Source organism: Hypanus sabinus, chromosome 3 (genome assembly GCF_030144855.1).
Source record: "Hypanus sabinus isolate sHypSab1 chromosome 3, sHypSab1.hap1, whole genome shotgun sequence".
NCBI classification, from domain to species: Eukaryota; Metazoa; Chordata; class Chondrichthyes; order Myliobatiformes; family Dasyatidae; genus Hypanus; species Hypanus sabinus.
The window spans coordinates 168,710,543-168,725,111 of NC_082708.1; positions in this window are offsets into that span (position 1 = coordinate 168,710,543).

The following is a 14,569-nucleotide window of genomic DNA, read 5'->3' on the forward strand; positions in this document are numbered from 1 at the left end:
GAAATCTGCAGATGCTGGAAGTTCAAACAACACACACAAAATGCTGGTGGAACACAGCAGGCCAGGCAGCATCTATAGGGAGAAGCACTGTCGACGTTTCGGGCCCGACAGCGCTTCTCCTTATAGATGCTGCCTGGCCTGCTGTGTTCCACCAGCATTTTGTGTGTTTTGTTCAATGAACAACAAACTTGCAAATGCAAATATAAGTAAATAGCAATAAATAACAAGCCTGAAATAACATGCAATGAAAGGGCATGAAATTACAAGATAAAGAGTCCTTAATGTGCGACCATTAGTTGTGGGAACACCAGAAATAGAATGAGTGTCGTTATACCCTTTTGTTCAAGAGCCTGATGGTTGAGGAGTAGTAACTGTTCTTGAACCTGGTGGTGCAACTCCTGAGGCATTTGTACCTTCTACCCGATGGCCACAGCAAGAAAAGTGCATGGCCTCGGCGGTGAGGATCTTTGATTATGGTTGTTGCTTTTCTACGGCAACATTTCATATCGATGTGCTCAATGGTTAGATGGGTTTCACCCGTGATGTACTGGGCTGAATCCTCTACCTTTTGTAAGATTTTCTGCTCAAGGGCATTGGTGGTCCTATAACAGGCCAGAATACAGCCAGTCAGGACACTTCTCACCACACATCTTTGGAAGTTTCCTAAGGTTTTTGATTACATGCCAAATCTCCACAGGCTCCTGAGGAAGTAGTTGTGCTTTATTTGCATTTATATTTGTCTTGGCTCCAGGACAGGTCCTCTGATACAGTGATATCCAGGACTTTAAAGCTTCTGTCCCTGATGAGTACTGGCACATGGACCTCTAGTTACCCTCTCCTAAAGTCTTCAATCAGTTCCTTGGTCTTATTGACGCTGAGTGACAGGTTGTTTTTATTACACCACAGAGCCAAATTTTTAATCTCCACATTTGATGCAGCCCACAACAGTGGTGTCATTAGCAAACTTGAATATGGCATTGGAGCTGTTCTTCGCCGAACAGTCATAGGCGTAAGGTGAGTGGAGCAGGAGGCTAAGCACTCATCTTTGTGGTGCTCCTGTGCTGATGGAGATTATGGAGGAGATGTTGCTGCCAATCTGAACTGACTGGGGTCTGCAAGTGAGGAAATCCAGGATCCAATTGCACAAGCAGTATTGATGCCTAGGTCTTGAAGTTTACAGTATTAGTTTTGATAGGATGATGGTATTAAATGCTGAGCTGTAATAGATAAAGAACATCCTGATGTATGCATCTTTGCTATCCACATGTTCCAGGGTTGTGTGAAGAGCCAATGAGGTGGTATCTGCTGCAGACCTTCGTTAGACAAATCGGAGCAGATCCAAGTCATCACTCAGACAGAAGCTGATGTGCTTCAACACCATCCTCTCAAAACCCTCATCACTGTGGATGTAAGTACCACTGGGCAATTGTCACTGAGGCAGGTTACCATCATCTTCTTGGGCACTGCTATGATTGAAGTCTGCTTGAAGCAGATGGGTACCACACATTGCCAGAGCAAGAGGTTGAAGATACCTGTGAACGTACCAGCCAATGCAGCACAGGTCTTCAGTACTTGGCTATGTACTCCATCCAAACTGGAAGCTTTCCTTGGATTCATTCTCTTAAAGGCAACCTGCACATCATCTTCAGGTATTTGGACCAAAGGATCACCGAGAGACATGACACTACTGAAATATTAATTACACAACACTCCTACCTGCTTAGCTATAAACTCCAACTCAATTTGTAATGCATCTCAACTATATAGACAGTGTACTATATAATACAGCTATTATACCGACATCAACAGCATATCAAGTTGTAAATTGTCCCATTCAGGCCTAAATATTTAATTGCTGTGGAAGCATTTTGGGAGATCCTTTTTCAATCTTTTTATTATTGTTATTAATATCAACAAAATAAAATTGATACATAGATAATGGGATTACAAACATACACATTTCAACTGAACATGAAAGAATACATAAGCAATGATTACAGTATAAACGAGTATTCCCAAATCATAGACGATACAATATACAAATAAACAAGGCAAACCTAGGTATATCATAATATATAATTAAAAAAAACAGAAAAAAGAAAAAGAAAAAAAATTATTCAAAAAAAAAACTAATCTAATAATCTAGTAACTAATAAGGAAAAAAACAAAAAAAGAAAAAAGAGAAAAAGAAAAACTGGAAAAAGAAAAAAAAGGGCTTTTATAATATCTCACAAAAATACAAAATCATCAGTATCGTCAACTCCGATCCTCTCAACATAAATAAAATCAAAACTGGAAAATCAAATAGGCTTGGAACAGGCCTTGGAACATCATATGAAAATATTGAATAAATGGTCTCCATATCTTTTCGAATTTAATAGAAGTATCAAATACACCACCTAGTTTTTTCTAAATTTAGACATAACATATTTTAAGAAAACCAACGAAATACAGTGGGAGGATTAATTTCTTTCCAATTCAACAAAATACACTAGCCATTAGTGTAAGAAATGCAATTATTCGACAAGCGGAAGAGGATAAATGGAGTGAGTCCATCATTGGTAAACCAAAAATTGCAGTAATAGGATGAGGTTGTAAATCAATGTTCAATACCGCAGAAATAATATCAAAAATATCTTTCCAATATTTTTTCAAAAGCAGACACAACCAGAACATATGAGTTAAAGACACCATCTCAGAATGACATCTGTCACAAATAGGATTTATATAGGAATTAAAATGAGCCAATTTATCCTTGGACATGTGAGCCCTGTGCGCAACTTTAAACTGTATTAATGAATACACATATAGATGATATATTAACTAATTGAAGAATTTTATCCCAATTCTCAATAGGGATAGTAAGGTTAAGTTCTCTTTCCCAATCATTTTTAGTCTTAAAAAAAGACTCTGAACGTATCTTCATAATTATATTGTAAAGTTTTGATATTAGCCCTTTCTGAAAAGGGTTTAGTTCAAACAAATTCTCCAAAATACCTGAAGACACAAAATTTGGAAAAGTAGGAAGTACAGTATTTAAGAAATTCCTAATCTGTAAATATCTTAAAAAATGAAATCTAGGCAAATTATATTTATTAGATAATTGCTCAAAAGACATAAAACAATTATCCAAAAATAAATTGGAAAATCGTAGTAATCCTTTAGTCTTCCAAGCTGAATAAGCTTGGTCTATAATAGAAGGATAAAAAAAGCAATTGGATACAATAGGAATATTTAAAACAAACTGAGTCAACCCAAAAAATTTCCGAAATTGAAACCATATACGTAAAGTATGTTTAACTATCGGGTTATCAATTTGTTTCGGCAATTTAGAAAGAACAAAGGGAAGAGAAGTCCCTAAAATAGAACCCAATGCAAATCCTTGTACAGATGTAATTTCCAGGTTCACCCAATGAGGGCTAAAAGATATATCCCAATCCTTTAACCAACATATCAAATATCAGATATTAACTGCCCAATAATAAAATCTAAAATTAGGCAAGGCCAGTCCACCTTCCTTCCTTGCCTTCTGTAAATATTTTTTACCTAATCTAAGATTTTTATTATGCCATATATATGAGGAAATTTTTGAATCAACATTAGCAAAAAAAGATTTCGGAATAAAAATTGGTACCGCTTGAAATATATACAAAAACCTGGGTAAAATAACCATCTTAATAGCATGAATCCAACCTATCAGAGATAAAGATAGTGGTGACCACTTAGTAAACAAACATTTAATCTGATCAATTAAGGGTAAAAAATTATCCTTAAATAAGTCTTTAAAGTTTTTTGTGATTTTAATCCCTAAGTAAATAAAAGAGTCATTAACTAATTTAAAAGGCAAATTTCCATAAATTGGAACCTGTCTATTTAAAGGAAACAATTCACTCTTATTAAGATTTAATCTATACCCGGAAAAATCACTAAATTGAGCCAACAATGATAAAACTGCAAGAATGGATTTCTCAGGGTCAGAAATAAATAATAATAAATCATCTGCATATAATTATAACTTATGTATATCTGTCCCACGATTAATGCCAAAAATATTCTGTGATTCTCTGATAACAATTGCCAAGGGTTCTAAAGCAATATCAAATAATAATGGACTAAGAGGACAGCCTTGTCAAGTGCCCCGAAATAAACGAAAAAAGGGAGATCTTTGATTGTTCATAACATTTTGGGAGATCAGTCTGTGAGTATCCTCTGTTTTTGTATCTGCATTAACTCTTTTCTTTTTGGCCAGTTGGGCTTTGCATCTACTTTTAAGAGCAGCTTTTTGTCTCCCACTTGAAGTTAATGCAGTAACCTTAATGCACCCAGAGTAGATTCTGGTTCTTTCTCTCACAAAAGCCAAATGCTAACAACTTCCCTGAGGTTTCTTGAACTTTCTTCCAGCTTAAAACCAAGCCACATTTTGCAAGTAAACTAGTCAAATAAGATACCAGAGGCTTTCTCAGATATGTTGCCTACAAAAACTGTTGTCGTCAGTCTGCTGCTTTCATCACTTTTACAATTCCTCTGAGCAGTATAGTCTTGGTTCAGAGGCACAGACGTCATCACTTTGTTGGGCAACAGTTCATGGTGCACAGCATGAAGACAGTTGTGGTACCATCTCATACCTTTCTTAATTTGCTTTCAGTTGACTATTACAGGGGACGTGGCATGCAAATAGTGGATGGATCTATAAGCAAGTTGCTGCCTCAGCCAATCACACCTCCACAATGCTGGTCCTCCTGCTTTTTTTCCTGGTTGGATATCTCCAGGCTTCAGGTTTGTATCTTTGGAAGCACCTTTCAAACATTATGTGGAATGTAATGGTCAGTCCATTTATTTTTGTCTGCCTGGCAGGCTCTGTGTGTGTGTCCCACTTTATGGCATTTCCCGCAAGTTTTGCCTTTAAACCTGTATTGATCTGGTGTACATATGTCCCTGCCACATTGGTAAACCAATTTGTTCGACTAGACCATTTTCTGTTCAGACATTCTAAATTTCGTCATACTCATTTACATTCCTGACTGCAACTCAGTTGTGTCTCTAGCTGTTTTTTTTAATTGATATAGTGATTTCAGCTGCTGTTTTAAATGTATGATGTGCTTCAGTTAGGAGCTGCTTTTGAATGCCTTAAAATCCAATGCACTCAGCAAAATTTGCTATTCCATTTATTTTTATATACAATCGTTCAGTATATAAAATCCATTTATCCATTGTGCAATCAAACATGTCAGTTTTTCCAATGTAGCTTGCCATTTCTACATTCTGTGGGAAATACTACGCCAGTCTCATTTTCCACCCATGAATTCTTCCTTTTTCTGCTTTTTTTTATAACTCAATTGTACCTTCCCCTCTGAAGAACATGTGCTGCAATGCTTTTTTCTCAAACTCAAACATTACACTGTGCCTTTAAAAACACCCCGTTGCCTCTGTATGCTTTGTAAGTCCAAAATATTAAACTAATTATAAGAAAGATACGGTCTGAAATGTGAATCTGACTTTGTGGTTACTTTAAGCAAGGCACGCCATGTATAATGTGGTAGCATCATGATGTTATGCAGTTTAATTATTTGTACATATAACCCATAATGAATACTTTAAATGAACAAGAATGCTTAATCAGATAATACATTTAAATATTATTCAAATACTACTGAAATATTAAATACACTACGTGCATGTGAGTCATCTCACCCTTGCAGTACAGGATAGGAGCAGATATAGGAAAGATATATCTGATATGTTCCCGGGAATTAAAGGGTTAACATCTGAGGAGCTTTTGATGGAGGCCTGTTTAGAAGAATGATTGGAGGATCTCGTTGAAACCAACCAAATATTGAAAGGCTTAGTTTAGAGTTGACATGGAGAGGGTATTTCCAAAAGTGAGTGAGTCCAAGACGAAAGGGCACTGCTTCAAAATAAAAAAAATGGCCCTTTAGAACAGAGGTGAGAAGGATCTTTTTTAGTCAGAAGGTGTTGAATTTGTGGAATTGATTGCCGCTGACATCAATTCATTGGGTATTTAAAAATGGAGGTTAATAGTTTCTTGATTAATAAGGGCATCAAATGTTATGGGGAGAAGACAGGAGAATTGGGTTGAAAGGGAAAAATTATCAGCCATAATCGAATAGCAGAGCAAACCCAGTGGGTTGAATGGCTAATTCTGGTATGGAGACCACAGACTTCCAGCTGCCTTCTAAAATGGCCGAGCAAGTCATGCAACCTACTAATGTCCTTATGGGAAAGAAATATTCTATCCTTGCCTCTGCTCCTTATAACCGAATACAGTCTCTTAACTGCCAATTAGAATGCACTAATTAGAACTGAACAATTAATGTCTGAGGCTCATACACAGGTAGATGAATGTCCAGGCAGTGGAAGAAATTGGCCATTGTGTAGGCAGAAGGGATTAGCTTTGTTACTTTTAATTACTAGTTTAATCAGTTCAGCATAACATTGTGGGCTGAATGGCCTGATCCCCTGCTGTGCATCGTCCGAAGATGCCAGAAGGAGTCATATCCTGCGCATGAAAAGCTCACCACCCCAGCACAAATCACCGGAACTAGCTCCGGCTACATCTTTAACTACTGAAGTGTAGTGATCTGTTCACCCAAACTTCAGAATCACCAAGTGACTTAAATTTAGAATTGTCACATGTACATCAAAATATACGGTAAAAAGAAATGAGTCAATTGCATTAACAACCAGCATACCCAAAGATGTGGGTGGCAAACATTCTGTCACTGAACAGCAAAAACAAAACATGACACCAACAGCAAAATACCTGTCCCACCCTTCCACCAGCCACGCACAGGCATTCACAGTAGAACAGTGAAATTCAATCGAATCTATGGAAAACAACACAAAGACTGACAGCCAATGTGCAAAAGAAGACACGCTGTGCAAATTTTAAAAAATCTATAAAACTGAGAATATGAGTTGCTGATTTCTTAAAAGTGAGTCCACTGAACCTGGTGGTGTGGGACCTTTGAACTTCACCCAAGGGTGTTTGATTTTTGAGGCATTTCCATAGTGAGAGTCGTGTAGATCCTGTTTTTTTTTTAGTAACAATAGTGGTTATCCACTTAAAATTCAACATTGAAGGTACATGATTGCTGAATCTCATTTCCAGTACAGAAGTGTAAAGGAGAATGAAATAATTGTTACTCCAGATCTGACGTAGTACAGAAAAATACACAATAAGATAAAGAACACGTTAATAAAAACACAATAAATATAAATACATAAGATTGCTTATATAAATGTATTGATTGTATGTCCATAATGTGTCGCTAGGCACAGGATTGTCTGTACATAAGGTGACTCCGACAGAAGATGATAAAGTAGCGGTGATGGGGTTGTGGTGTGGGGTGGGTGGGGGTGTTGATCAGCCTTACTGCTCGGGGGAAGTAACTGCTTTTGAGTCTGGTGGCCCTGGCGTGGATGGCGTAGCCTCCTCACTGATGAGAGTGGGACAAACAGGAGCAGGGTGGCTGGGACCCTTCATGATGTTGCTGGCCTTTATTTGGAACCTTTCTGTGTATACTATATACGTCCTTGATGGGAGGTAGGCTGGTGCTGGTGATGCGTTGGGCAGTTTTGACTACCTGTTGTAGAACCTTGCTGTCTGCCGCAATGCAGTTCCCATGCCATGCAGTGATGCAACTTGTTAAGATGTTCTCTACTGCACATTGATCAACATAGTCCAGCTCTCTTCAGCCTCCTCAGAAAGGAAAGACATTCTTGAGCTTCCTTGATTGTGTAGAATGTGTTCTGAGAGCATGAGAGGTTGTGTGAGATGTGCACTCCCAGGAGTTTAGAGTGTCACAGTAGCATTACAAGTGCACAGATATACAAATTTAAAAGAGAAGTAAGAAAGAATAAAAAATAAGTTACCTGAAACGGTCTAACAGGAGGGGCGTCATCACTTCCCCAGCTATAGGTTGACTCATTATAGAGCCTAATGGCCAAGGGTAAAAATGACCTCATATAGTGCTCATATGGCACCAGGCCTTGATCTCCTCCATCACTTCTTTGTAGGCCATCTCTTCTTGTTAGTGATGAGCCATACTCCTTTGTTGTGTTGCCGGTGAACCTGACAATGTGACAGTTCGGGTGTTTGGATGTCCAATCGTGTGTGAGCAGAGTGTACAGCAAGGGGCGCAGCTCACAGCCCTGTGGACACCGGTGTTGAGGTTGGAGCATCCTGGCTGTCTGAGATCTGTTGGTGAGGAAGTCCGATGTCCAGTTGCACAGTGGTGTTTTTAGACTGAGGTGTAGGAGTTTGGTCACCAATGGCTGTGGGCCAATAGTGTTGAATGCCAAACTGAAATCCAGAAACGGCTTGAGTGTCTTTCTTTCCTAGGTGCGTTAGGGCCATGGCTATGATATGACATTTGTCGTGGAGTGGTTCTGTTGGAAAGCATATTGGTGAGTGTCCAGTGTGGCAGGAATGGAGTTTTTGATATTTGCCATTACTAGTTGTCCAAAGCACTTCGTGTTAGTGCCAATGGGCAGTAGTCATTTAGTTCTGAAGGCATGTGGTTTTGCTACAGGATGATGGTGGCTGATTTGAAGCACATGGGTGGGGACAGCAGCCTGGATGAGTGGAATATTGAAGATGTCCGTGAAGACATCACTCCCTGAGTGCACAGCCTGGTATGTTGTCTGGCCTGGCCGCCTTATGGAGACTGACTCTCTGCAGAATCATTCTCACTTCTGCTGCTATTACAAACAGTGGTTGCTCAGAATCCAGTCCCTGCAGAACATGCAGATTATCACAGCCTCCTGTGTCAATGTAGCACCACTAACACAAATGTCAAACACTCTATTTAAGAGAAGAATGAGAAAAAGAATGGGGAAATCCAAATTAATTGCACAGAAACTTCTGGAATAGATAATCAGAAAAAACAGGGCACTTAAAATATGAATAGGATTAGGTAGAATCAATATGGAATTAAGAAAGAAAACTTTATTTGACAAGATTTTAACATTATAACTTGCACAATAAATAAGAGGGTAACAGCAGGTGTGGTGCATTTGGAATTTCAAAAATGCTTTTGATAATATGCCACTCAAGAATTTGGTAGAATCTGGGTAGAATATAAGGGAATTGTTGCAGGATTAGTGCAAATGAGTCTTCGATGTCTGATGTCCGTCTGTCTGTCTGTCTGTCTGTCTGATTACTGGTGTAGAATCAGTGGGCTATGGCTCTGCTATGTTCAGTACAAAGATTTTTTTGATGTTAAGGAAGTCAAGAGATATGGGCTTAGAATACGGGAGTGGTGCTGACATAGAAGGTCACAGCGAAGAGCAACAGGGAACAAATGCCTTAGTTCTGCTTTTACTTTTTATACACTTATTTTCTCATGTTTTACAGAAGCAGCACCGGGGCCCCACAGGGAACTGTATTGGCTCCTTTCCTGTTTACCCTGTATACTTCCAACTTTAGATACAATGCTGAGTCACGTGATCTGCAAAAATTCTCTGATAACCCAGCAATAATTGGATGTATAATGAGAAGACGGGGGGTGGGGGTGAATACAGGGCCCTGGTGGAGGAGTTTGTTAAATGATGCAAGCCGAATCATCTGCAGCTCAACATCAGTAAGACAAAGGAGATGGTGATGGACTTTAAGAAAACGAAAGATGGTGAGAACATGGATGTGCTGAGGAATTACAAGTACCTGGGGGTGCATCTGGATGATAAACTTAAGTGGAGCACCAACACAGAGGCTGTGTATAAGTAAGGCCAGAGTTGCCTCTACTTCCTGAGGATACTGAGGTCCTTAGGAAAATGCAGGCCTCTCCTTCACATGATCTACAAGTCTGTTGTCACCAGTACAGTCTTCTATGCGGTGGTGTGCTGGGGCAATGGCATCAACACAGATGATGCCAATAGGCTCAATAAACTGATTAGAAAGGCTGGCTCTATTACAGGAGTCAAATTGGACATTTGGAGGCTGTGGTAGAACAAAGGACTCTATGGAAAATCCTGGCAATTCTGGACAGTATTTCTCACCCTCTGCAGGACACCTTGGCTGAACTGAGGAGTATTTTCAGTAATAGAGTAAGACAGCTGCGCTGCTCCAAGGAGTGCTCTATGAGGTCATTCTTACCCTCGGCCACTAGGGTCTATAATGAGTCAACCTATAGCTGGGGAAGTGATGACCCCCCCCGCCTCCTGTTAGAATGCTTGAGGTAACTCATTTTTTTTTCTCTCTTACTTCTCTTATACTATTTGTATATTTGGGATCAATAAAGTATCTACTTATCTATCTACAAGATAACAAATAGCCTTTATCTGTAGATTTAGATTTGGATTTATTTATCACATGAAATAAACAATGTCTTGAGTCATTTGTGTTAAACAATACAGCTGAAGGTGTGCTGCTGGCAGCCCACAAGTATTCCTGCACTTTCTGGTGCCAGCATAGCATGCCCACAATGTTTGGCAACACAACACGGGACACAGCAAAACAGAACATGCCAAGCAACAACGCAATAACAGCAAAACAAGCCCTCTTCATCCCTCTTACCTTTAATCTTACCGAAAACACCTGCAGAAAATAACCCTGGGAAAACATTTTATTTTTAAATGTGTTCTTTAAATATTACTTGTGCCCTCTAAATGCCATCAGATCCCTTCAATTTACTTTTCTGTGGTGCTTGAGCACTTATAGCTGAAAATTCTCCAAAGTATCCAACTGGAGCCTAACCAAGGAAAAGAAAACTCTCCGAAGTATTTAAGTAAATTAATTTATTTATTCTTGTACAGTGAATGCCATTGGAGATGCCCAAAGTCATCGGATGACTTTGGGCACCCGGAGCCAAAATTTGGAGTTCTGTAGTATGTTCATGGAGTGCAATCTAGCCATCTAACTTCCATTTTGTCAAATGCTTTCCTAGACTGTGGGTCTTGTTAACAAGGCAAGCACATTTTGGCTAGCAGCAGGAGTAAGACGGCCTTTAGCGTTGTCATGGAAAAGGATAGAATCAGAGAGGACAGGAAAATTTTTAATTAGGGAAGGGCAAATTATGAGGCTATAAGGCTAGAACTTGCGGGTGTGAATTGGGATGATGTTTTTGTAGGGAAATGTACTCTGGACATGTGGTCGATGTTTAGGGATCTCTTGCAGAATGTTAGGGATAAATTTGTCCCAGTGAGGAAGATAAAGAATGGTAGGGTGAAGGAACCATGGGTGACAAGTGAGGTGGAAAATCTAGTCAGATGAAAGAAGGCAGCATACATGAGGTTTAGGAAGCAAGGATCAGATGGGTCTATTGAGGAATATAGGGTAGCAAGAAAGGAGCTTAAGAAGGGGCTGAGAAGAGCAAGAAGGGGGTATGAGAAGGCCTTGGTGAGCAGGGTAAAGGAAAACCCCAAGGCATTCTTCAATTATGTGAAGAACAAAAGGATGACAAGAGTGAAGGTAGGACCGATTTGAGATAAAGGTGGGAAGATGTGCCTGGAGGCTGTGGAAGTGAGCGAGGTCCTCAATGAATACCTCTCTTCTATATTCACCAATGAGAGGGAACTTGATGATGGTGAGGACAATATGAGTGAGGTTGATGTTCTGGAGCATGTTGTAATTAAGGGAGAGGAGGTGTTGGAGTTATTAAAATACATTAGGATGGATAAGTCCCCGAGGTCTGATGGAATATTCCCCAGGCTGCTCCACGAGGTGAGGGAAGAGATTGCTGAACCTCTGGCTAGGATCTTTATGTCCTCGTTGTCCACAGGAATGGTACCGGAAGATTGGAGGGAGGCGAATGTTGTCTCCTTGTTCTAAAAGGGTAGTAGGGATAGTCCAGGTAATTATAGACCAGTGAGCCTTGCGTCTGTGGTGGGAAAGCTGTTGGAAAAGATTCTTAGAGATAAGATCTATGAGCATTTAGAGAATCATGGTCTGATCAGGGACAGTCAGCATGGCTTTGTGCAGGGCAGATCGTGTCTAACAAGCCTGATAGAGTTCTTTGAGGAGGTGACCAGGCATATAGATGAGAGCAGTGTAGTGGATGTGATCTACATGGATTTTAATAAGGCATTTGACAAGGTTCCACATGGTAGGCTTATTCAGAAAGTCAGAAGGCATGGGATCCAGGGAAGTTTGGCCAGGTGGATTCAGAATTGGCTTGCCTGAAGAAGGCAGAGGGTTGTGGTGGACGGAGTACATTCAGATTGGAGGGTTGTGACTAATGATGTCCCACAAGGATCTGTTCTGGGACCTCTACTTTTCGTGATTTTTATTAACAACCTGGATGTGGGGGTAGAAGGTTGGGTTGGCAAGTTTGCAGGTGACACAAAGGTTGGTGGTGTTGTAAATAGTGTAGAGGATTGTCAAAGATTGCAGAGAGACATTGGTAGGATGCAGAAGTGGGCTGAGAAGTGGCAGATGGAGTTCAGCCTGGAGAAGTGTGAGGTGGTACACTTTGGAAGGACAAACTCCAAGGCAGAGTACAAAGTAAATGGCAGGATACTTGGTAGTGTGGAAGAGCAGAGGGATCTGGGGGTACATGACCACAGATCCCTGAAAGTTGCCTCACAGGTAGATAGGGTAGTTAAGAAAGCTTATGGGGTGTTAGCTTTCATAAGTCGAGGGATAGAGTTTAAGAGACGCAATGTAATGATGCAGCTCTATAAAACTCTGGTTAGGCCACACTTGGAGTACCGTGTCCAGTTCTGGTCGCCTCACTATAGGAAGGATGTGGAAGCATTGGAAAGGGTACAGAGGAGATTTACCAGGATGCTGCCTGGTTTAGAGAGTATGGATTATGATCAGAGATTAAGGTAGGGCTTTACTCTTTGAAGAGGAGGAGGATGAGAGGAGACATGATAGAGGTGTACAAGATATTAAGAGGAATAGATAGAGTGGATAGCCAGCGCCTCTTCCCCAGGGCACCACTGCTTAGTACAAGAGGACATGGCTTTAAGGTAAGGGGAGGGAAGTTCAAGGGGGATATTAGAGGAAGGTTTTTTACTCAGAGAGTGGTTGGTGCATGGAATGCACTGCCTGAGTCAGTGGTGGAGGCAGATACACTAGCGAAGTTTAAGAGACTACTAGACAGGTATATGGAGGAATTTAAGGTGTGGGGTTATATGGGAGCAGGGTTTGAGGGTCTGCACAACATTGTGGGCCAAAGGGCCTGTAATGTGCTGTACTATTCTATCTACTATGTTCTAAGACAAAGGTTCACTTTCAAAAATTCATTTATTATCAAAGTATGCACACAGAAGACAACTCTGAGATTAATTTTCTCCAGATAGCCACAAAATCCAAAAAACCATGGAAATCATTCCAGGAAAAGACATCAAACCACCGTTTCCTGCACAAAAAGAAACTTTGACTTTGTTCCTTTTCCACTGTGACTTTACCTCAGTGCTGCTCTCAACTCGAATATGTTTGTTATTACCACAGATTGCCCTTGTAGGTATTCAGTGTGATCATGGTTCTTAGAGGCAACACACAAAATGCTGGAGGAACTCAGCAGGCCAGGCAGAATCCATGGCAAGAAATAGAGATATGATGTCTCGGATTGGGACCCCCCCCCCCCCCCGCCAATCTGGACTCAATTCAAAATGTCAACTGTCCATTTCCTTCCACAGATGCCACCTAACCTACTGAGTTCCTGCAGGGATTTGAGTATTGCTCAGGATTCCAGGATCTACAAACTCTCATGACTTCATCTTATGGGAATCCTTGAGAATTTATGGGATTTAACAGAAGTAATCTGCCAGTTTATGTAATGAAGGCATTTGCCAATATAAAAAACATTTGTTCCTTCCTTATCAGAATGAGAATCAGGTTTATTATCACCGGCATGTGACATGAAATTTGGTAACTTAGCTGCAGCAGTTCAATGCAATACATAATCCAGCAGAGAGAAAAAATATTAATAAACAAAATAAAAATAACAATAAATAAACAAGTAAATCAATTACGTGTATTGAATAGATTTTTTTAAATGTGCAAAAACAGGAATACTGTACATTAAAAAAAAAGTGAGGTTGTATCCAAAGCTTCATTGTCCATTCAGGAATTGGACGGCAGAGGGGAAGAAGTTGTTCCTGAATCACTGAGTGTGTGCCTTCAGGGTTCTGTACCTCCTACCTCTGATCCCTCTATGAGGATTGGTATATGTTCCTTCGTCTTGCCCTTCCTGAAGTCCATAATCAGCTCTTTCATTTTACTGACGTTGAGTGCCAGGTTGTTGCTGCAGCACCATTCCACTAGTTGGCATATCTCACTCCTGTACACCCTCTTGTCACCACCTGAGATTCTACCAACAATGGTTGTATCGTCAGCACATTTGTAGATGGTATTTGAGCTATGCCTAGCCACACAGTCATGTGTATACAGAGAGTAGAGCAGTAGGCCAAGCACACACCCCTGAGGTGCACCAGTGTTGATCATCAGCGAGGAGGATCTGTTATCACCAATCCACATAGACTGTGGTCTTTGTGTTAGGAAGTCGAGGATCCAGTTACAGAGGGAGGTACAGAGACCCAGGTTCTGCAACTTCTCAATCAGGATTGTGGGAATGATGGTATTAAATGTTGAGCTATATTCAAT